Source organism: Orcinus orca, chromosome 5 (assembly GCF_937001465.1).
Source record: "Orcinus orca chromosome 5, mOrcOrc1.1, whole genome shotgun sequence".
Taxonomy (NCBI): Eukaryota; Metazoa; Chordata; class Mammalia; order Artiodactyla; family Delphinidae; genus Orcinus; species Orcinus orca.
This window is the reverse complement of record NC_064563.1, coordinates 102,182,455-102,206,142: the sequence shown is the minus strand read 5'-3', so window position 1 is coordinate 102,206,142 and position 23,688 is coordinate 102,182,455. Positions and strand designations below refer to the sequence as shown.

The 23,688-nt window shown below is 41.0% G+C and overlaps 1 protein-coding gene across 2 annotated transcripts in view; it reads left to right on the top strand.

Annotated features, from left to right (window-relative positions):
- Nucleotides 1-9,524: 9,524 nt before the first annotated feature.
- Nucleotides 9,525-23,688, top strand: part of COL8A1 (collagen type VIII alpha 1 chain) — a 159,530-nt gene continuing 145,366 nt past the window's right edge. For both annotated transcript variants that reach the window (XM_004272615.3, XM_033433320.2), the window contains exon 1: nucleotides 9,525-9,698. The gene's annotated coding sequence lies outside the window, so the exon portion shown is untranslated. The remainder of the gene's footprint in view (nucleotides 9,699-23,688) is intronic.

Sequence of the window (23,688 nt, the reverse complement as noted above, 5' to 3'; positions counted from 1 at the left end):
GTGTATTCAGGTCCCCTTTTTCTTTTATTTCAAAGCAATATTGAAACACATCTACTCAAATAAGCACTGCACATTGACTGAATTGCCAGGCAAGAAGGCTCAGTGTTCAGGTCAACAGGCAGACTGATCCTCCTGGTCCCACACCAAAAACACAAAGCGTATCACTGCATTTTCCCCCCAGCAGGCACAGAGAAGGACCAAGCTTTCCTTTTTTGTGTGCTTCTTGATGCCATTCTAGCATTTAGAGTAACCACCAAAGATTGCCCTCATGAGCAAGGACCTTCTCTGAGCTCCTGTGGTGCCCAGAACTTAGCTCACCCATAGTATTGACCATATTGCATGGAAATTGCCTAGTTATCTCTGTCTCCCCAACAAGACTGTTTAAATTCCGCAAAAATGGGAACCAAGCTATAATGGTCTTTTGAACCCCGGTTTCTATGACCCTGCTAGAAACATACTAGCAGCTCTAAAATTTTTTTGAGTCAAATGGAGTAAAAGGGGCTAGGAATAGAGAAAGATAAGAAAGGATTTAATGATTAATTTTCAAAAAATGTCCTACAGCTCCATTTTTCATTCTCAAGATTGCTTTGGTTATTCGGGGTCTTTTGTGTTTCCATACAAATTGTGAAATTTTTTGTTCTTGTTCTGTGAAAAATGCCAGTGGTAGTTTGATAGGGACTGCATTGAATCTGTAGATTGCTTTGGGTAGTAGAGTCATTTTCACAATGTTGATTCTTCCAATCCAAGAACATGGTATATCTTTCCATCTATTTGTATCATCTTTAATTTCTTTCATCAGTGTCTTATAATTTTCTGCATAAAGTTTTTTTGTCTCCTTAGGTAGGTTTATTCCTAGATTTTTTGTTGCAATGGTAAATGGGAGTGTTTTCTTGATTTCACTTTCAGATTTTTCATCATTAGTGTATAGGAATGCCAGAGATTTCTGTGCATTAATTTTGTATCCTGCTACTTTACCAAATTTATTGATTAGCTCTAGTAGTTTTCTGGTAGCATCTTTAGGATTCTCTATGTATACTATCATGTCATCTGCAAACAGTGACAGCTTTACTTCTTCTTTTCTGACTTCAGACTATACTAAAAAGCTACAGTAATCAAGACAGTATGGTACTGGCACAAAAACAGAAAGATAGATCAATGGAATAGGTTAGAAAGCCCAGAGATAAACCCACGCACATATGGTCACCTTATCTTTGATAAAGGAGGCAGGAATGTACAGTGGAGAAAGGACAGCCTCTTCAATAAGTGGTGCTGGGAAAACTGAACAGGTACATGTAAAAGTATGAGATTAGATCACTCCCTAACACCATACACAAAAATAAGCTCAAAATGGATTAAAGACCTAAATGTAAGGCCAGAAACTATCAAACTCTTAGAGGAAAACATAGGCAGAACACTCTATGACATAAATCACAGCAAGATCCTTTTTGACCCACCTCCTAGAGAAATGGAAATAAAAACAAATATAAACAAATGGGACCTAATGAAACTTCAAAGCTTTTGCACAGCAATGGAAACCATAAACCAGATCAAAAGACAGCCCTCAGAATGGGAGAAAATATTTTCAAATGAAGCAACTGACAAAGGATTAATCTCCAAAATTTATAAGCAGCTCATGCAGCTCAATAACAAAAAACCAAACAACACAGTCCAAAAATGGGCAGAAGACCTAAATAGACATTTCTCCAAAGAAGATATACAGACTGCCAACAAACACATGAAAGGATGCTCAACATCATTAATCATTAGAGAAATGCAAATCAAAACTACAATGAGATATCATCTCACACCAGTCAGAATGGCCATCATCAAAAAATCTAGAAACAATAAATGCTGGAGAGGATGTGGAGAAATGGGAACACTCTTGCGCTGCTGGTGCGAATGTGAATTGGTACAGCCACTATGGAGAACAGTATGGAGGTTCCTTAAAAAACTACAAATAGAACTACCATATGACCCAACAATCCCACTACTGGGCATATACCCTGAGAAAACCATAATTCAAAAGAGTCATGTACCAAAATGTTCATTGCAGCTCTATTTACAATAGCCCGGAGATGGAAACAACCTAAGTTTAGTCCATCATCGGATGAATGGATAAAGAAGATGTGGCACATATATACAATGGAATATTACTCAGCCATAAAAAGAAATGAAATTGAGCTATTTGTAATGTGGTGGATGGACCTAGAGTCTGTCATACAGAGTGAAGTAAGTCAGAAAGAGAAAGACAAATACCGTATGCTAACACATATATATGGAATTTAAGAAAAAAAAATGTCATGAAGAACCTAGGGGTAAGACAGGAATAAAGACACAGACCTACTAGAGAATGGACTTGAGGAACTGGGGAGGGGGAAGGGTAAGCTGTGACAAAGCGAGAGAGTGGCATGGACATATATACACTACCAAATGTAAAATAGATAGCTAGTGGGAAGCAGCCGCATAGCACAGGGAGATCAGCTCGGTGCTTTGTGACCACCTAGAAGGGTGGGACAGGGAGGGTGGGAGGGAGGGAGATGCAAGAAGGAAGAGATATGGGAACATATGTATATGTATAACTGATTCACTTTGTTATAAAGCAGAAACTAACACACCATTGTAAAGCAATTATACTCCAATAAAGATGTAAAAGAAAAACAAAAAAAAACGTTAAGGAAGAGTTACATGTACAAATTAAAAAAAAAAAAAATAGAACTCAGGCCCACCAGACCTACTGAATCACAGTCTGCACTTTTACAATCTCCCCAGTGTACTTGTGTACCCATGAATAGTTGAAAGGTACATTTCTACCTCGACATGTCTTTTCTGTCTGAGAAATACACACATTTTATCCAATTTGATGTAAATAAAACACTCAAAAATGCCAAAAATAAAATGTCCTACAATTCACAAATATATATTGACTACCTATGCTATGCTAGGCCTAGCAGATGTAGTCAATATATATTTCTTTTCAGCGGAAGAAAAGGTTAAGCCTTCAAGGAGGGAGCAATTAATTTGAGGAGAAAATAAGTGAGTATATGGAATAAAATAGTAAACAGTGGAAAATGTCTTAAGTACCAATTTCCCTGGGAGGTTCAGAAAAAGGATCAGAAAACATTTCCTAAAGAAGGCGGTTCTGAAGTAATAAAGAATTTGAGCAATTGTCCATATTGATCTGGCAACCAGCGCTCCATCGACCATAACATAGAAGATGAAGAGCTGAGCGCACGGATATTGTGAAAAGCAAATTTTTTCCCCTAGCTGAAGCACAGGGTATATAAATGAAATTGGAAGTGAAGATTGGGCTTGAATCTTGGAGTGGGGTCTTAAATGCCAGAAGATGAATTTGAATTTTTTAATTGAGGTATAGGTGATTTACAATATTATGAAAGTTTCAGGTGTACAACATAGTGATGCACAATTTTTAAAAGTTACACTTCGCTTATAGTTATCATAAAATATTAGCTATATTCCCTGTGCTGTATAATATATGGATTTCTTTATAAATAGTGTGGTGTCACTAAAGGTATCTGAACGAAGACATGACATAATCATTGCTGGGTTTAGGATGACTGCTGTGGGAGCAACAGTCAGGTGATTTGGCGATAGGACGTGCCAGTCTAAGGTCAGGAAAACTGTTAGCCCTCTTATCTCAGACAAACATTTTTGCCTGTCAAATTGGAGTTTTTCGTGAAAATCTTTGGTTGTATAAGATATAATTCAGAGCAGGAAACATGTGATTTATTAAAATTGAACATGAGGTAAATATTAATAAGAGCATAAGAGAGTAAACCACAATTAGAAAGAGTGGAGGATAGAAAATAAAGCAGAATTACAAATTATTCAGCAAGGGAGGTCTAGGGTCAAGACATTCCCATTTTTTAGATAGGATCAAAGATGGCACATGGTAAGAGTGAACTACATTTCTCTATTACCTTGGAAAGTTTTTACTTTTCCACTCTTGAGTAAGAAAAAAAAAAATCCCTGGACTATATTTCTCCCTCTTCATTGCACTGCCCCCGTGAGAGAATTCCTACAATGAAATTTTTCAAGAAACAGAAAAAGAATGGAGTGACTTTAGGTGTCACTGGTTATGGGGAGGGTAAGAGCTGGAAAAAGGTTCAGAGATCCTAGTAAAAGTCTATTAGTTTGAGAAACTACAAAGAACTATAATAATTTAGTCTATATTGAAAAGGGCAATCAAAGTTTTCCTAACTAAAAAAATAAAGAGGTGAAGCACGAGGGAGAGGGAAGAATTCACAGTGGGAGAAGAGTAGAGAGCTTCTTAGGAAATCAAATCAATGTATTTGGACATCAAGCAAATCTGGCACAAGGAATAGAATTTTCAGAATCTGGGGCTCTATGTGGTCTGGTTACATTTACATCAATCAAAAGGAGAATTACTACTTGATTCAGAAGAAGAAAGTTAAAAGGCCTCAAGGTTTAGAGGCTGATGGCTAGATCTGGGAGACTTCTGCCAAGTCCTAGACCTAGAGAGACAATGGTTACTGTTAAGTGACAACGGTATATTCCACCTTTGGGGATTCTCTATGTAGAATACAGACCAGGTTTAATGTTGGGGTGTGACCCCCTTGTAGCAAACACTGGACTAATGTATTATGAGTTCTTACTCCTGTGCCTAAAATTGAGCACGTGTATCACTGAATATCAGGTTGGCTTCATGGGCATGTTGAGTAAGAGAAGCATCTACCAACTAGTACAGAGCAGGCATCTAAAAGGTGAAAAGAACTTTAGAGAATGCCTAGTTAAGCCTCCTTATTTTACATACAGACCCTGAATCCAAAAAGGATAAAACATCTGCCCCAAGTTTTCATGGGTCATTAGTGACCCAGCTGGGACTAAACCCCATATTTCCTGACTCTGTGTCCAGTGCTCTTTATAAAGCCAGCGGGAGCTGTGAGGCAGTCATCTGTGGGATCACCGGAGTCAGTCAGCTCTCCACCATCTGGGCCAACAGGGAAACAGTGACTCACAGAATCCAAAGTTCCTTTGGAATGCAAGAGAGGTGTGCCTTTCTTCTGTGCTCTGAGCCTTTTCAATTTTTGTAAATAAAACCCTACTTTATATGTCCTAGGAGAGCTGGCAATTGTAAGTGCCTTGTGGTCCAAGATCATATTTGGTGATACTTAGCAGAAGCTTAGGCTGCTGACTCGTGGGTCATTTGATAGATGGTGAATACATTTCTGTACATCGAACTTCAAATCATCAGTGATTTTTGTTTAGCCCCAAAGCCATGTTCATTTGCATTTTGATGCCCTCAGGAGTGGCAGGAAAAATTGGACTTTGAAATTTGCCAAGGGTAACACACAGGAAATAATTCAAAGTATTAAAAAAAAACCCATAGATGTGATGGTATAGTTTTTAATGCCAGGGTCCATTGTTTCCTAATCCAGGAACATTGAAAACGCAAGGATCTCTACATCAGACCTATTATCTCGGGACTGATACTTTTTGACAACATTAAAGCTACAACAGGTGAAGAAAAGACTGGTTCCTCTGACACACAGAGCAGCTCCACCCTTCACATTAATCCCATCTATCATCCTGGCCACACCCTGGGAGAATTCTGCCTTCCCATTCTGCCTTCTTACAGTCACCCAGGACACTGTAGGGACACTCTGGGTGAGGACCACCATTGCTTCTGCTACCTCACCCAGACTTCCAAGTCTGCAGGACACAGACGCTCTGTTTTCTCTGTTCCTAAGTATGCTAATGGCCCTGGACATACTGGCAAGCATTTATATGCAAAGCTACTATAAAGAGCCTATTCAAAGAAAAGTAAATTCTTAATAATATGCCATTTCCATCATGCCATTCTACTGCTCAAAAGTCTTCAATGACTCCTCATTGCCTACAGTATACAGTTCAGACTATGAGGTGACATTTAATGCCTCCCCCGGGCTGACTCCGTCTCTCCTTTCCTGCTGCTTAGCTTCATTGTTCTGCTACACAGACCCTTCACTTAAGTCATGCCGGCCATTCACCATCGCCCAAATATTCCTGTGCCTTCCCTAGTTGTATACATTTCCTCCCTTGTTGTACTATTCATCACTCATCTATCCCAATGTTACTTTCCACAGTTAGCTCAAATGCCAGCTCCTCCCTGAAGTCTCTTTGCTACCCAGCTCTCAGGAATTTCATGCTTTTTTTTCTTCCATGAGAGTAAATCTACATACTTGTTTTCCTCTGCTTTGAATACCCCACACTGCCTGTATCCATTCTTAATAAATATTTGTTAATTGAATAATTCTAAATAAGAAAAAAAAAGCTTCCATTTTCAAAGCCCTTTAAAATAAGGTAATCATCTGTAGTTGTTATTATATTCATACAATGGAAACTTCAGAGCCATCTAATATGTTGTCATTGGATTCCTTTCTTTCTACAAAAGACCAAACTAGGTCATTTCAAACCTAAGCCACTTTCAAGAGATTCTAGAAGGGCACTCTAAGAGTCAGCAAAGAGATCACATTCCTGGATTCCTGACTTGTTGTCCAGATCTGCTACTGAATCAGATTCAGGCAAGCGTGAACTGGAGAAACAAACTAATCTTTAGCACCATCCAAACAAAATGAAAGGAGCTCTTTTGTTACCGTGGCTGGACATTCAGGTTTGAAAGGAGGAAGTGGTGGAGGAAAAAGGAAAAGAAAATACAGCCATCAATTGCCTTCCCTTTGAACGTGCTTTTCTTGCCTTCTCTGTTTCTTTTTTTCACAACTATGTGATGGAACTGGAATGTTTGGAGGCATTAAATCAGAACTGAAAAGATGATTTGCTATAACCTGATGAGGCTATCTACTAATACGTTTATCACTCAGACGTGCCTCTAACTGGGTCCTATTTAGTTTGCCCAGAAAACATTTCTTTGCTAAATTATAAAGTTCCAGAAGTGGTACCTTCCCTGTAAAATCCCATTTGGTTTCAGGGGTCAGCCCCAGAAGAGTCAATGCAGTTTTATTTCTAGGTCCAGTTACAAGGGTTGTTCATATCATAGACTTCTTTCAGTGGATTTAGCCACGTTCTCAAAACACAACATACTATTTCTGAAGAGGGTCTAGAGATGAAAAATTATACCTATTAAGGCAAATAATTAATGTCATGAAACATCATGAGTAACATTCGAATAACTGTTCTAACATCAAATTTGTGTTTATGACAAAGAACTTAAAATTTTCATCTCATACGTCACTAATCCTCCTTCATACCCTGGGCACATGGGAGTCTACGACTCCCAGGTGTAACCAATTGAGAGTAAGCTTAGTTACAAAGAAAGCAATTGAGACTTTGAAGTCTAGAGGCAGACAGATGGAAATATGAATATGTAAAAACTATGTCCAGTGTAACCTTAACACATATGGCAGCTAATATTACTATTATCCAAATGCCACTTTGGGGTATTTTCTTAATGGATTTCTTTAAAATCCTTTTACATAGTTGTGGACCTTTTAAAACCAATGGTTCTTAAAGGGAGGAGGGTACTTTTGCCCCCTGCCCCCCCCAATTTGGCTAAGTGTAGGGACATTTTCAATTTTCATAACTCAGGGAGAAGGGTGCTACTGGCATCTGGTGGGCAGAGGCCAGATAAGCTGCTCAACATCCTACAATGCACAGGAAAGATTCTCACAAGAAAGAATGATCTGGCCCAAGATGTCAATAGTACCCAGTTCAACAAATCCTGCTCTTGGCCATCATTTTTCCTTCTCTTGGAGTCTGGTAACACCCCGTCCCCCCAAACCCCCTCTCCACACACACAAAGACATCAGGACCTAACCTGTGACCGGGCTAGGTGTTCTATACGGTGGTCTGATGCGCAGAGTGCACATGCTTTGCAAGATCACCAGCTGTGGCTCCCCCTCTTGTTAGCCTGAGCTAATTGCTTAACCCTTTGAAATTCCTTTCTTAAAAAACGAGAAAAAAAATCTACACAATATGAATCATACCTAACCTCATAAGGTTGTGGTGAACACTGAATCAAGTTTTATATATGCATATATATAGCTATACATATTGTATAGTTATGTATCAATATTTTCAGTAAAAGTTATTTCCCTTATTCTTTTCAGCCCCACCTATCCATCTCCCGGTCCCTCCCTTCCCCCCCCCCCCGCCCACCCCCCCACGGTCAGTGTCCCTCATCCCCTAGGGTTCTCAGGTTCTCTGAGGGTTCTCATCCCTCAGGTTCTCTCTTTTTAAATGCCTTAAGTCCTTTGGTGGCAAAAATCAAGCTTGGACTAGGAAGTGAGTCACCACTCAGCAGCTAAAGGAGTTTGTTTTTCTTTCTCTGAATGTATTTCTTAAGAATTTCAGCCTGATCCTTCAGCCTCTTGTTGGTTGAATCCTCTCTTAATGTTTAAGACACACAAAGAGAGAGCTATGGCACCAAGACGCTTTCCAATTGCTAGGAATGAAAGTTTTTGAAATACCGAAAATAACCAGAGGGCAGAGAGCCCTGAAATCCTGTTACATAAGCAGATGTTGGAGGACCGGGCTGGTTTTGAGGTTCCTTTCTCCAAACGCCAATCTCCGCTGATCCTTTCCAACCTTTGCTGGATTTGCCTTAATGCTGCAGAGAAGTCTCAAGAGGGGCCTCTGGATGCTGCTCACTACCGGCAGCACCAGGAGAACTTGCTTGTCAAAAAGCACAGCCAGGAGTGTTGAGTGAAGGGCCGGGTTTTACCAGCGGCCGGTGGGAGACAGGGGCTTCGGGGCGCAGCGGGCAGCGGGATCGCGGCCGGCGGGGGAGACCTCTGCCCCGCGCTCCGCCTGCTCTGCGTCCCCCAGCGCCTGGGATGTGCCACTCCGACGGCCAGCTTCCCCGCCTTTCCCTCGCCTATGAACTCTTCAGTAGCCCTGAACCGTTATTTAGCTTTTCAAATTCGCAGAAAACACCTTTTGTTATCACGATCACCCACGACTCCCGCCCCCCACCATCATCAAAAATGTCATACAGGGGCTTCCCTGGTGGCGCAGTGGTTGAGAGTCCGCCTGCCGATGCAGGGAACACGGGTTCGTGCCCCGGTCCGGGAGGATCCCACATGCCGCGGAGCGGCTGGGCCCGTGAGCCATGGCCGCTGAGCCTGCGCGTCCGGAGCCTGTGCTCCGCAGCGGGAGAGGCCACAACAGTGAGAGGACTGCGTACCGCCAAAAAAAAAAAAAAAAAAAAAAAAAAAGTCATACAAAATGGAAAATAATCCATTTCCCCTTTCCTTCTATATATTGCTTGTTTGACTGTCTCTGTCTCCTATTCATTTTCTCCCCAACCCTCTCCCTGTCTGTGGGCTACATCTCTTTGTCTATATCTATTTCTCTTCGTCTTCTCTCTCTGTCTCTCTCTGTGTCTCTATCTCCCTCTCTCTCTCTCTTTCTCTTTCTCCCTCCCTCTCCCGTTTCCACTGCTTCCTCCACTCCTGCACCCCCCCTTTCTCCCTCCCTCCCCGTCTCTCCTCCCCCTTTCGGGCTCTTTGCTCTGCCCTCCCCGCCCCTCCCCAGAGAAGAGTGTCCAGCTCCCCCCGGGGCTGCTCGCCCGCCGCTCCTTCTCTGCCCACCTACTGTGAGGGGCAGCTCCTCCCACCTGCGCATAAAAGCCAAGTGCATGTTACCAGCAGCGGATCAGAGCACTTTCCCGGTCCTCTCCTGTGGGAGCCCCCGGCCTCTCTTCTGGATCTTACGTGCTCAAGGTAAGATAACACTTCTGCAGGCATCTGACCTACTAGGGGTTGCTTCGGGGGGAATAAATTTCCTCTGGTCAACATGCTTACTGTTTGGGTAGAGCTGATTCTTACGGATTCCAGATCAGCTGCTCCTTTAAACCAGCAACTGGTTTGAAAACAAACTTCTGTTTGAACGGTAGAATAAAAGTTCATTTGGGGCAGAAACAGCAGCATAAATATTGCAAAAACCTTTTCTCCTTCTAAATCACTTTTCCCCTTTTGCCGGCTGTTGCGGAGGTTAAAGTGTATCTGTTGGGGTGCTTTCCTGACCGTTTTTCATTGTAAATATTTCACATATCAGTGGGGCAAGGAAAACTTTGTCCCATTGTCAAAAATGTACTTTAAAAGAACACAATGAGTTTCCTAAAAATAGCACAGTCAAAGGTCTGCTAACGATTTTGCGATGTTTTCCAAACCCCCAAGACAGCTTCTGTGAGTCCTTTAAAAAAATATCTTTCCAGGTTTAAGTGCTTGGAAAAAATGATGCGAATGGGTGCCCTTTGCACAGAGACGGTAATCAGGTGGCTGGTAGATAGGAAAGAACAAATCCAAATTGACAAGCTGGGGCACAGTGTGAGAGCGCATAGCTATCTTTTCAAGACGTCCTAAAATGAGAATTGTGTTGGAATAAGAAAGTGTATAAAAGAACTTCATGAATTTCTATACACACACCTGAACATAAAGCGTTTCAATGTGTTTCACAGTCAGAGAAGAATACAGGCCAGATTATCCAATACCTCTGTTTACACCAGAGGGTTGTAAAGAATGATTAGCTAAGAAGCCTTTGGAAGTTTGATCCCTGCTTGTCACCCTCTTTTCCCTCATCTAGTAAAAATTGACCTGATTGGCACCCGATTCTTGCAGAGGTATCATCTTTAAGCTACTCTAATTTTTAAAGACTTCAGTCTTTACCTTCTGATTTCTGAAGTCTGAGAATGAGTGTTGTGCACCTGTGAAAGGAAAAACGTCTTCCGCAGCTACTTCTGGAAAACCAGACACTTGGTCCATGAAGTCTGCCTTCAGAATCTGTGGGCTGTGTGGGATGAAACTCTTTCATGTGGGAGAAAAACCCTCTTCAAATATTTCCTCTGGGGAATTGCAAAAGGCTGCTTAGAGACAGCAAACCAAAGCTGGCAGTCAGGAAACCAAACCACTATTTCAGCCCTCAAGGTTCTTAAAGTAAGAGAGGAAAAGTTTTACTTTTTTTTTTTTTTTTGCTTTGCTTATATTTTTGCTTATATTTTTTTTTTGCTTATATTGTTTCACTTGAAAGCGGAAAACTCCAAAGATGTAAAAAATTCTTCACTATTAAAGAAAATAGAATCATTAGAAGTCTAACTGAGGGTCTTCCAAACCTTTCCTCCTTGTTGTTTGCATATCAAAAGAAATAATAAAGGTATTTTAAATGCCTATTTGGCACAGAGAGGATTCAATGCTATTATTCAAATGAAAGAGTCATATGTAAAACTTTCTGTCATGTGAAATTTTGCTTCATTGGAAAAAAATTATTGCTAGGAGTGCGGTTTCCTTTAAGAAAATGATATAAAATTACTATTGGCCATGATAATATGTGACCTGAGCATATTAAAATACCTTTTATCTTGAGCCACAGTGCAGACTGCTTGCTTCATATTTGCAGTAAGTGGGTAATCAACCATGACAAGAGCACAGGTATGGGACCAGGCCAAACCAAGTATGTGGTATGTCCAAGCTAATTCCTCTTTTATGTTAGTGCCGGACTCACACCCATCATCACAAGGGTGAAAACACACTGCTTCATTCACCAGATCCCCTTGAGAAAAGCTATCTTTTCTGGGAGGAAAAAAAAAGTGCTGCTAGTGTAAAAGAGCTCCCTGTTATTCCTAAATTTGGGGATGAAAAGTGTTCTCCCACGGTTTGCTTCTGCTTTTCCTGGCAGTTAATCCACTCTACCGGCTATGAACCATTTAACCGTAACTGCCTTCCCCATGTGCCATCACATTCAACACCCTAAATAACTGGGTGAGATCATTCTAGGCTGCTTATGATCTAACTTTCCCAGGGGTCTTTACCAGACACTCAAAGTGATGCTTTCTCCACACTTTCCTTCTTAAATGTATAGAAAAATCAGTGGTGGGGTTTCATGGAGTTACCCCAATGTCTCTCCCTTTGCACAGGATGTGGAGGCATGAGTCTCATCTATGCCATTATATAGCTGCCCCCGGATTGGCTTCATGGCCATACCTACCCAGTACCATTCCAGCAGGCTTTGAGTGACTCTTTTAATGTTTCTCATAAAAGAAAAGATAAGCAGCTGCCTGTTTCACTAGAGACACGGGGAGAGCGCTCTGTTGATTTTGAGGGCCTGCTACACTTAGGGAGACACACATTTTAGATCTTCTGCTATTCCCAAAATTATAAAATAATACTCTTTCAATGATCAGAAAGTATACCCCACCTTAATTCCATTTGTGAAACAAATATCAAGGAGGGGAGGATGGGGGTGAGCAGAGAATTGAGAGAGAAGCTGGGCGGAATCACTCCTAGGAAGTACCCCAGAAGAGAAAGATCAGAATCTCTGTTACAAATGCAGCTGCTTTTTGCTCTTATTTATGTGGAATATGGGGAGACACTGAAGAGCAAAAATCCGTATCTGCTTTTGTTTTTTTTTCATAAATCAGTGAGAGTATTTCCAGTAATAAGTTAAGATCCATCTCTACTATGTCCTTCTCTAACAGAAGAGAACAGCTCAGTTCTAAAGACCAAAATGATTTCAGGTCTGCCCCACATTAAAACCCACAGAAATGGAGCTTCCCTAGTGGCGCAGTGGTTGGGAGTCCGCCTGCCGTTGCAGGGGACATGGGTTCGTGCCCCGGTCCGGGAAGATCCCACATGCCGCGGAGCGGCTGGGCCTGTGAGCCATGGCCACTGAGCCTGCACGTCTGGAGCCTGTGCTCCGCAACAGGAGAGGCCACAACAGTGAGAGGCCCGCGTACCGCAAAAAACAAAACAAAACAAAACAAAATGCAGAAAACCCATAGAACTTTGCCAGTTATAATTTTAAAAGCTACATTATGAATATAAAAACCTCAGAACATATTTTTAACTAATGGGTGGTTCACATCAACAAATCCACCCCTAACTCTCCCAAAGGGCCCCATGTTCAGTAACTACGCACAAGTTAGAAGTTACAGGCAGTAGTTTACTCCTTCCTATCCATCCACTTTGTTATGGCAACTTGCAGCGCTATTGAGATGCAGCCGTATTTCCCAACCTCTGGTCCTCCAAGTATCCCTCTGAAAATCAGGTCTTTCTTCAGGCCTTGGCTTTCTTCTCTTCCACCAGGCCCCCATAAACGTACATATGCATAATTCAAAGAAGGTATAGATCTCCAGACTAGAGTGCACTCTTCTGAGAGTTTCATTATTCTAGCTGTTGAGTGAAAAGAAAAAAAAAAAAAGAGACAGAGAGAGAGAGGGGAAGTTAAGAGAAGAATGAACACCCTACGGAATTTAGAGAATCTTTCATTTTAACATTGTGTAAAAAGAACCCCTTACTACCCAAAGCATCTAGAAATTTAAATTGAAAAAAAAAAAAAAGGGCCAGATTACAGGTTGTTACAAAATGCTAAGGATATAATGAAAAAGATCTTCCAATGACCTGGTAGTCATTGACATCAGTTTATGCCCCACAGTACCAAATTAGAGCTCTGCTAGACTTCCCCTTTGCAGAGACCCAAGGAGTGAAAACTGGGAAAGAATATTAACCACATTTCAGCACCAAGAGAGAAGCCACTAATTAGACATTCCACTATCACTTTGGTAACTATGTTCGCTGTTTAAGGAAGGAGGTTCTTAACAGTCTATCCTCAAGCAAATGGATTTGCAGCAAGAGGGCTAAAGAGAGTCACACACAAGTTCGGAATGTCTATGATCTGGGGGCCCTGTGAACACAAAGCAGTTGAAACTGCATGGAATCAGACTGAAGTGAATGAAACAAAAATTTTCCCAAGAACTGATCATAGAGTAATCAGCTAAAATAATAATGAATTCTAACTTCTCAATGTAACAAAAAGCAAAAGCACCTCAGGACACCCATAGCTGACTATGTAAAACGTTAAAACACACAGATGGTCCACTTTCAATCTCCTTTATTAATTTTGGGCTCACTTCTATTGCCCTTCCTGGAAAACAAAAGCTGTCCTTCTCTCCTTCAGCACAGGGTTTGCAGATGTGGTCATGCCCCTCTGTGCTACCTCCTTTTTTTTCTTTCAGTGGAAGAAATCTCTTTTCAATGCTTATAGATCAAGTTTCTGGAGTACCACTCATAGTTGTGTCATTTCTCATTATCAAAAGTCTCATACTTCTCTTAAACAGGATGTAAATTTTCACTCCAACAAATAAAAAGGCTTTACATTTTTCTAAACCATAATTCATATACCTAGAAGAGAGGTAATTTAAACTTGCTACATGCCTCCAAACTGAAATGAAGTTTCTAAGCACTTTATTTATCTAGGCCCTATTCTAACTTCTTGGGGTTTAAAAATTTATTTAGGGAATCACACAGTATAAATGCTGGAAGGATCCTCAGAGCTAATTTTAACTAAAGTTAATTTTACAGATGAGAAATGTCAGAGAGGCTGATGTCTTGCCTAAGATCACCCAGATGTGTGTAGGAGAAGCAGGGCTGGAGTTCATATAGCCAAACTCTCTGATCAGCACTCTATCTGGAGTAACTATAATGTGTCTTCCCCGTATAGTGTGTATCTAAGATGTTTCTAACTATGCCGAGAATTCTGTTGGAACATAAAATATAGGGTTCTCAGAAACCATAACCTGGTAGAGGTTTGGGGCTGCAACTATACCTCTGCAGAATGTTTGGAAACATTGATACAGCCCCTTGTGAAGAGTGAAATCACTGTCACCATCACAGGGACCTTGTATGTTTTTCTTCATTCCAGGGTCTGATACATAATAGCTGCTTGGTAAATCTGTGTTGAGTGGGTGAATGAATGAAAAAAAAAAACCAAAAAGCCAAAGTATAAAATATCCATATTTCTTAACTCCTTCCATAAAAATCCTTATGAGTCTATAGGGACTTAGAGAGACTCAAATCTCAAGTATATCAAATTTAAGATTCCTTTGTGCTTTAGGAAATGTAGGAGAGTTCATTTAGCCTTATCAATGGCTAAGCCCTTTCCCTGCCTGCAGTGTTTTCACTAGTCCTTACATTTGCCCGAGTTCTAGAAATAGTACTAATTTTTGCAGCAGGCTTAAGATCGAGTTCCAATTTCTATGTGGCAGAAATAATGTATTATTTTTATGTGATGATTTACAGCATAACCTTCCTCCTCTCCTACCACATTGACAGTGTGTTGCCAATATAACCACCTAGCATCTCCCCAGGTCTTTAATGAGAGAAAGGGCAAGATATGCATAATGGACCATCAGAGGAAACTCTGAGGGACATACTGGTTGAGGGGTGTCGGCATGAGAAGTGTTATGACACAGGGGAGGGGTCATCAAGGGGCCAAGAGTATAGAGAGAGGACAGTGCAGTTAAGAGGGTCCATTCCTCTGAAACAGAAGAGGGAGAAACTCTGGAGAGTTTTGAGGTGCTAGAAAAGAGACTTTTAATACGATCATCTGAGCTAAGACCTACTCAAAGTTTTGGGAGATGAAATCCTCTTTGGGGCAGGCTTCTTTCGGTGTAACACCATTCAAGGACTGCCTCACATTGGTGAAAGCTTTATATGCTTTACATCTATTAAAACTCTTCTTAACCCTTAACTGGACTTCCAGTTAAGAAAGAAAAGAGACCTCACTGTAGACCTGACTCTGACCCAGAGTACTAACTCCATGGATGTCATGTCATCAAAATGTTCTCTGCTAAGATAGCAATACAATTTTTAGGAATACATAAAGTTACCGCAATGTGGAAAATGATAAAGGTAGAAAAGAATATTCTTGGATGTTTTCTAGAAAGAATTTACCCTGTGGACAGATGTTACCCCAGATGCTTGTTCACTTTCCTGTAAAGCATGCCTGACAATTGCGTATCTTTGAAACAGTCACTGTGTTTCTGAAATTGATTTATTGTGTGTTAAAATTTATCATTTTGAATCATTGTGAAAACATAGTTTTAAGTAAGTCTTTCCTGAAGACTGTCTTTCTTAAGCTCTCTTGATGTGTTTACATCTCAGGATGTTTAGCCGTTGGCATCATCTGATGTGCTGAGGTTAAAGACAACTAGTCACTTCATGTACTACTCTTCCAACTCTAACTGAATAGGCCTGGGTGTGGGTGTCAGCTGTTGGTTTCTCCAGGAAATAAAATGTATCAGCCTGTTGGGGAGCTTCTCCAGTCCTCTCTGTTAGAGAGATAAAATAGAAATTCTGGGCCATCATTAAGGTTTCATGTATTAGGGCAACTATGGCTTGTTTATGCAGATATTTCACTACCCAGTAGCAGAGTGGCTAAGCCACAGCTGTCCTCAGTTCAACAGAAGGACAGCAAACTTTCAGAGCTGGTTGAAGGGCATTGTCCAGGACAGCTGGGAGATGTTTTGTCAGCTCTCATCCCATTTACTCTGTTCCTCTATCATGCCACGTGCACGCTAAAGATAAATGTAAATTTGGTCCGTAAATTCAAAGTGATGGCTGCACATTATTATATTTCCTTAAAGATCTGTACTTAACAATTGTCCTGTCTTAAAGTCCAAAGGTCATGGTGTTCATCAGTGCTATAAACGCAAACAAGTGGCCTCTTGTTAAAGGGCAGACACAAGGTAATGCCAAGGACTACATGAAGGGAGACGCTAGGTAGGGCTAAGAATTTGTGGCTGAGGCGGCCAAGACTGTTGAGGTTGGAACAATGAGGGAAGAAAAGGGATCTGCAGTAAAAATATGCTATTGGAGTCACAGCCCCTAGTCTAACATCTTGTCTAGCTCCCAGTTGATTCCAGTCCCCTGCTGTTCAAATGAGCAGGGAGGGAGGTTATGACCAGTAGAGGGAGCCAGGGGGTTGAGTTCTCAGAATAGAAAACTGACTTGTTCCCAGAGGGAGCCTTTAGATTTGCATTTTTCTGATAAAAGGCAGAACAAGGTGTCCTTTTCAACCAGTGGCTAAAATGTACCACAGGAGTATATCACATTGTTGGTTTTCTTTAAAAAAAAAAAAACAAAACCCAATTTAAGCCTCTACAAATAAATCACCTGCATTTCAGCAATGCCAGAAATGTCCAGGCTTGTAGAAGTCTAGTTGAAAGAAAACCAAGGCAATCTTAGAAAACGTTCCTTCCAAGGCCACCACCAGCCAAGACTAAATGCTCAGTTCAGTAATAAATAAACCACAGCAGCTGGGAGTCAGTGAGAGACAAGTGCAGAGAGAGCAGAGAGCCGAGAAGATCTCATGGGTTCCAAAGGGAAGCCCCAGTGTCCTGCCAGGACCAGCCCCTGGTCAACAGGACTGGGGAAGGGAAATGCAAGAAAGATGGAGGCGGAAATGGGCCAAACAGGTTTCTCCAATCGAGATGGCCCAGAACCTGCACTCCAGGATCCTGGTCTCTCCAGGAGCAGCCAGAGCGTTGCCTAGGCCGAAGTGAATACCCTTCAGTTGAACAGTTCCATTGCGCAGTGGTGTGGGGATGGCTTGTTAACACTTGAGACAATTGCGTTAATTCAGAACCCTCTGGAGGATAGAGATCAATTAGGACCATTTAAAAAAATCCTTGGCACACCAGGGAAGGGCCACTTGCTTTGTAAAAATTATGACATTCACAGGAAAACAGAGCAGTCCTCTCTCTAAGACTATTACTGATCTCAATAGAAATGAAGCTGTGAAGTTTGTATGCGTGTGGCCTGAGAATCCCGTTTCAGAAAATCTTCAGTGTTTTAATTCCCAGAACACCTTGCCTCATTCTGAGGCCTTGATCATCTGTGTGCCTTAATTTATTTATCTTAAATAGAAGAACCATTCTCAAATAACCACTCTCTTTACCATTTAGAGACACTAGAGGTCTTGCCAAGTATTTTACAGAATGGTGTTGCTTAAGCATACATACATAGTAAACGGATTGTACTCACGATACCTGGAGAGGGCTCTTGGTATTTATTCAGAACCAAGTCGAAAGGGAATACAATTCCAAATAAGCTCGCAACTCGCCAAGATGTACCAAGGGCATTTTTATTTCTTAGAGTACCAAGAACAATTCTGCATGTCTCAAGGGGCCAGATAAGGTCAAGGATAAGTAGAAAAGGAAAAGAAACAATAATTAAACTATGACTTAAAGAGTCTCAAGAGGCCTATATGTTCCCTTATCCATATTTGACACCAGTCAACAGATAATTCCTCATATAGAAAAAAAGGTTTTGTGATTTTAAAATTCTATTTTAACTGGAGAAAGATATTTTTAATAATGACGGTTACATTGTATAAAATCTCTGAATGTCACTGCTTCAACATTCTCCAAAGTGTGTTTCAAAAATAGTAATACCTGGGATAGTAAAGCATTTATGCAGAAAAAGATTCTGTGCAAATAAATTTTAGAAATACTCAATGAAATAATATGACCAATTTTATTCACTGCAAGATTTCACAAAGAGCTTAATATGCTCTGTATATTTTCATTCTTCAAAAACGTTACAGTAAATAGTGTGCTCTCAACTTGTTTGATGACAAATCTTCCCAACTTGAGAGCATCTTCCTGGTATTCTATGGTACGGCTTGGGAACAGCTTAGGAATCACTGTCCTATTTCATTATTTCAAGATCTACTGGGACATGGTATTTTCAGTGTTGCTAGTTAATATGTAATACACATGGAGTGTCAGTATATATTACGTGCTATGTCAAACCATAAAATAAGAAACAATCCCAGTGTGATTTCCAAACCCAACGGAAAAGGGAACAAAAGAAACAGATGACTATGTCTTGGTCCCATGGCTCAGTTCTTTATAATAATAACTGCAGAAATGTCAGAATAATTTGTTCGTTACAATAGGTGAGAGAGAAAAAGCGGGGTGGGGAGTGATAGGAAGAAAGAAATATAAAGGAAGGAAGGGAGGGAGGGAGGAAAGGAGGGAGGGAGAATATTGGATAGATTGAAATGATCTATTCCTTCCCTCATCTTTCCCTGTGTCTGGATATTGTTACAAATAGAGAAGTGGCCAAGAATGAGCAATAAGTCAGTAAACAAGAAGCCCAGATAATTTCATGAATTAGCTCAACAATCTCTGAGCTGATAATTCTGTTTCATCATAACCACCACTAATTAACCAAGATCATTAACCAAACATCTTTCTTGAGCATTTACTTTTTCACCATCAGTAGGGAGCTAATTCCTGGAATAGGAACACACTGATATTCTAGTATATCTTGCTACATCGGATATTATTTGTTTACCTGTGACACTCAGACCTCCTGCCCCCACCAAATTGACTATTTCTCTTAGGGCCCTACTCTGGGACTTCTCTTTTCCCTTTACAAAGATAATGCCTGGAGGCCAGTATCCCAAAGGCAGTGTGGTATAGCACCCTCTGCTTTAAGAAAATAAGTAGCCCACAGTCATCCAAGGGAGAAACTCAAACTCATCATTACTAGTTATAGTAATAGATACTATCTAGTAATGTACTGCTCTCATTATCTCTGTTCCTTACATCAACCCTACAAGGATGGAATTACATTCCCAATTTAAAGATGAGAAAAATGGAGCCTCTATTTGGTCAAGCAACTTGCCCAGGCTCACACAGCTGGAAGTGGCAGAGCCAGGACTCCCGTCCAGGTCATGCTCCAAAGCTCATAGTTTTCCTGCTTCTTCATGGTGCCTCTCGTGAGGTCTTGTCATATCTTGAAAGGAAGAAAAAATACTGACTCCCTCTGTCACTACCTCTGACTCATAAAGAAAGTGAGAGAATTCCAGTGGCTCTGTTCCTAGACACTGCCAACCGGCTCTGCTTTTTGTTTAATACTGTGATTTTAATTTCTTTTTTTTTTTTTTGTATTTTTTCCTAAAAGCATGCTGCCATTTCAGAGCCAAAGAAGTAAGGGCTGTGTGACTAGAAAAATAAACAAAAAAAGCTATCAATTCTCCCTAGGGTGATTTATAAGGGCTAAGGTTTCTCCATAAATTCTCCCCAAGTGATCCCAAGTTGCCTGGCATGAGGCTGGGAAAAAGAGTGACAAGCTAGCATGTCATTCCTCGGGCAGGAGAAATTCCCATGATTATATGAGAAACAGACGAGGACAAAGGCACTACGGCATGTTAAACAAACTTGAATCCAGCACCCCATATCATTCTCTTTGGCGTTACTCTTACTATATTCCATACCCAGGTGATGAGAGTGAAGACAACTTAACTGAGGTCCCAAGCCACGTGAGTCACCTAGACAAAAGTCTGTGTTGTCTACACCGGCTGCTTAACCTGTCTGAGCTTGTACAGGTGTCCCCCGCTTTTTTAAAGTTCACTTTATTCCACTTCACTTTTACGAAAGACCTACATTAGTTCCTGTTTTCGCTAATGAAACCCAAAGAGGATTTTCACTTTTATGGAAAAAAGCGAAAAGCAAAAATAGCACCCAGCATCCCTTTTGCAGCACCGCCAAGCTCCTTCCTCAGGAACGACACTCAGCATCAAGCCACCATGGCTTTGAACTGTGTCTGGGAGCACCTGTGCTTCATCTGGATTTATGTTTTGCATCCATTAACAAGATGTGTCCCAAGGTGCTTGCTTCTTCGCTTTACGCCATTTTGCCTTACGAAAGGTTTCATAGGAATGCTCTGATTTCAGAGAGCAGGGGAAGCTTGTATATAGAAATAATATACTTCGAGCCCCTCCTTTGTGCTGTGCCAAAGACAAAAGAGGAAACAAGGTCTAGCTCTTTCCACGTGGTCACATTCTGATGTACTTCTTTGCTTGTGTACTAGATCTTCCCTCTCTGCCTGGAGCATTCCCCATTTGATCTACTGAATTTATTTGTACTCCTCCTCCAAGATTCAGATCAGGAAACTCCCCCTCTGAAAAGACCTGCCTATACCAGGCCTGTCTTGTCTGCATGTGAACCTCCCCAGGCACCTAGTACAGCCGTGTCACGGCCATGTCCACGCTGTAATGGCATTAGCTAATTTTTTGTATGAGACAGTGAGCTCCTTGCAGGATTCATGTCTTGTTTATCTCGGTGCCTACAATGCTTAGCACACAATAGGAGCTTAATAAATGTTAAAAGAAAAAAAGGGATGTGGGAACAAAATGTAGTGATGGTAAATGAGAAGGCTCTAAATATGCTTTTCTCTATCCCCATAAATTTTTCCAAGAGATACATTCTCACGCACACTGCTGTGCACGCATGCACACATGGTGTTACTAGGCTCAACTCTGTAGCTAACCGTGAAGCACAGGATGAACTCCCATTAGTAGGCTAATATTAACTATAAGCCATCTGTGTACCAAATTACATGAGGAAACATTATTTTCTGGGTAGTGCCACTGTCCCAGGACTGTCAGTACCCTACTCAAAACCATTCAGTGGCATTAGAAAACAGGACTAACACCTTAGCTTGCCAGCCAGTCCGTCTGTCTCTCACCCCAATCCAGCTTTCCATCTTCATCCCTCCCCAGCCTACACCAGGAATTTGACCTAAGCCAGATGGACTATTCTTCCCCTAAACATTCTTTTCTCTTTTCTCTACTGAATATCCCCTACTGCCCTTTACGCTTGTTAAAATAACCATAAATTCAAGGTCCTATTAAAGTCTTCCTAAACATTGCCACCTGCATTGATTTTCCCCTATTCTTAACTGACAAGCAGTTATTATAAATGTCACCTATGTGTTGCCTATACCCTGTATTGAAGAAATCGGGGCTGTCTACTAGAACTTTCTGCAATAATGGAAATGTGTTATATCTAGGGTAGCCACCAGCCATATATGGCAACCAAGCACTTGACATGTGGCTAGTGCAACTGAGGTACTGACTTTTTAGTTTATGTTTTTGTAACCTCTTTAAATTTAAAATTAAATAGCCACATGTGGCTAGTGGCTACTGTACCGGACAACACAGAATATTTAACTTTTCATGTGCTATGTCTCGTATCCTCGATGAGCATATAAACTATTGAAAAAAATTGAATAAGATGCTTTTTTGTATCCCCAGGGAATGCCATGACCACAGTAGTATTCATTAAATATTGTGTTCAATGCATTACTGGCTACTGGGTCTATCTCTAATAGCTATAGTCTCTTAAAGAAGTCCTCTCCCCTACATATAAAATTTTAATAAAGTAGCACAGATTGTATTTGCTTTTTTTTTTTTAATGGTTTAAACTCACTTAGAATGGCACTATATCACTACCTGGATCCTTTAGCACTCTACAAACGAAATAAGATGAAGAATGATTTGAACTGAGTCTCTGAAAGAGAAAGTTCAATTATTCATTACTATCTCATTTTTTTTCCTCTTTGGGGGGAAACATGTTTTAAATGTTTTCTAATGTTTCAGACCTGCTGAGACATAGAATTGCTTCAATTTTCAATATGACCTTTTCTACAGAAAAAGACTGTCCCCAGGGACCTGAAACAAGCTCAGCCACCAGATTTTTGCTTTTCTCTCCCCCTGAAGCCCCATCACTTTCTGAAGGAAGGTGGTTCTCCATCATAGATTTTCCCAGGGTATTCTTGTCTCTATATCTAGTGAACAACCTGAGCCTCTTTGAAGAAGGCTAAACCTCTACCAGCAGGTCAGTGGAGGTCACAGGTCTTTGGAATTTGAATGATGTGCCCCTGGCACTTGCTGGCTCACCGATGGCCCTTCAGGAATCATCAGGCCAACAGACCAACCACCCAATAAAATCCCATGCCTGGCAAAGCCAAGAGCAAAGTGATCAAACAGTCTGGCTGAGATTAGATTCTGACTTATTAATAAGCTTTCAGAAGATAAACCAGAATGTGTCTCTAACAGCAACAGTTTACAGGAGATGTTTAATGATTTTAGAGGTGGGCCACACCACATGCCTTTCTTCTGACTCAGTGAAGACTGGGACAAGGGCAGAAGAGACGCACGAAGCCAGGGCAATCCGCTGTATCTTTTCCATTCACAGCTAAGTTTATTTGGAGTGACTGGAAAAACATTCAATGAAAACTGTTTTTCTTTAACATCTTTATTGGAGTATAATTGCTTTACAATGGTGTGTTAGTTTTTGCTGTATAACAAATTGAATCAGCTATACATACACATACAACCCCATATCTCCTCCCTCTTGCGTCTCCCTCCCACCCTCACTATCCCACCCCTCTAGGTGGTCACAAAGCACTGAGCTGATCTCCCTGTGCTATGCGGCTGCTTCCCACTAGCTAGCTATTTTACATTTGGTAGTGTACATATGTCCATGCCATTCACTCACTTCATCCCAGCTTAGCCTTTTCCCTCCCGGTGTCCTCAAGTCCATTCTCTATGTCTGTGTCTTTATTCCTGTCCTACCCCTGAGTTCTTCAGATCCATTGTTCCTTTCTTTTTCTAGATTCCATATATATGTGTTAGCATACAGTATTTGTTTTTCTCTTTCTGACTTACTTCACTCTGTATGACAGTCTCTAGGTCCATCCACCATGCTACAAATAACTCAAATTCATTTCTTTTTATGGCTGAGTAATATTCATTGTATATATGTGCCACATCTTCTTTATCCATTCATCTGTCGATGGACACTTAGGTTGCTTCCATGTCCTGGCTATTGTAAATAGAGCTGCAATGAATATTGTGGTACATGACTCTTTTTGAAGTATGGTTTTCTCAGGGTATATGCCCAGTAGTGGGATTGCCGGGTCGTATGGTAGTTCTATTTTTAGTTTTTTAAGGAACCTCCATACTGCTCTCCATAGTGGCTGTATCAATTTACATTCCCACCAACAGTGCAAGAGGGTTCCCTTTTCTCCACACCCTCTCCAGCATTTATTGTTTGTAGATTTTTTGATGATGGCCATTCTGACA